Genomic DNA, 1,460 nt, shown 5'->3' with positions numbered 1-1,460 from the left:
GAGCTTAAAACCTTGTTTAAATAGTTCTCTGTATAGAAGTGCAAGTGTTGAACACAGCAATATGGATGTATTATAGGAGCATCAGCACACACTGCAGAGATCTGTTGATTCAAGGAGTGTTAAACCCTACACTAACTCTTTTCTGTAGCACCTTCTAGGTGGTCAGCTGTGTCAAGACGAAGCTGAGCATCTCCTTCCTTGCCAGGCTGACATAAACTCACTCAAGTGGACTATGAGCGCAAGTTTCGTACTTTCTATGAGAAGCGCATGGCAACAGCAGTAGCTGCCAATGCTCTGGGTGAAGAGTGGAAGGGTTACGTGGTCCAGATCAGTGATGGTAATGACAAGGTTTTGCCATGAAGCAAGATGTTTTGACCCATGGCAGAGTGTGCATGCTATTGAGTAAAGGGCATTCTTGTTATAGACCAAGGAGAATCGCAGAGAGGAAGTGCAAGTCTGTTTGTAGATGCATTGTGGATGTCAATCTGAGTGTTCTCAACTTGGTTAATGTAAAAAAAGGAGAGAAGTGTTCTCCTGGACTGACAGACAGAGCTAGTAGAACCTGAAAGCTCTTTAATCTCTCTAAAGAAGATGATCTCCTCCAATGTATTGTCAGAAACTTTTAAACAAAGAAGGAAAGAAACCCAGGACCAAAGCATACAAAATTCAGCATCTTGTCACTCCATGTGTCCTGCAACACAAATGCTGACATTTTGCTCAGAAGAAACAACGTACTAAGAAAAAGAAGGAGGCTGTAGAATACTCTAACCTCGCTAAGAGAATGAAGGAAGCCAAAGAAAAGCGCCAAAACAGATTGTCAAGAGACATAGGCTGTCTTCACTGAGAGCTTCTACTTCTAAGTCTGAATCCAGTCAAAAGTAAGTCTTTAAGAGAAACAAATAAATGATCATATGATGGGAGCGGGGGGAGGGGAACACTCTGGGCTAAATTTCAGATCCTTCAGGAAATAATGTAAATATGAACAGAAATTGATTTTCAGAAGATCTGAGTAATTTGTGTGTGTGTGTGTGTGTGTGTGTGTGTGTGTCTGTCTGTCTGTCTGTTGTTGTTTTGCTTTTATCACCCAAGGGATTATGAATAAGTCAATATGAGTTCTTTCATATCGCACTGAAGAAAAGGCCGTGTTGCTTTGTTTTTTTATTTTCTTTTTAGCTCAGTGGTTTAGTCAGATGTTATGGTTACTTGTGTTTTGTGCTCCCTGGTTTAAAATGAAACACGCTTCTGGTACTTGAACTCTTCCATGAGAAGTCAAATGCTTTTGTCTAACTGCAATTCTTCCCTTGAATGTGAGTAATTGAGTTCCCAAAGATAGATCTGAAATATGAGAATGCACCTGATTTCTGTGTAATTTGAAGCTTTTATTTCCCCTTTACCTGTTACTATGTTCTTTTAGCAAAGAAAATAAATGACAGAGTATTTTCTTTTCTTTTTCTTTTTTC

General features: G+C 39.5%; 1 pseudogene; it reads left to right on the top strand.

Moving 5' to 3' along the window:
- The first annotated feature begins 210 nt into the window (after positions 1–210).
- LOC129688845 (40S ribosomal protein S6-like) lies at positions 211–882 on the top strand (annotated as a pseudogene).
- Positions 883–1,460: the final 578 nt, after the last annotated feature.

Source organism: Psammomys obesus, unplaced genomic scaffold (assembly GCF_907164565.1).
Source record: "Psammomys obesus unplaced genomic scaffold, mPsaObe1.curated_primary_1811, whole genome shotgun sequence".
Taxonomy (NCBI): domain Eukaryota; kingdom Metazoa; phylum Chordata; class Mammalia; order Rodentia; family Muridae; genus Psammomys; species Psammomys obesus.
Note: the sequence above shows the minus strand (reverse complement) of the source record. Positions and strands in the feature narration are given on the sequence as shown.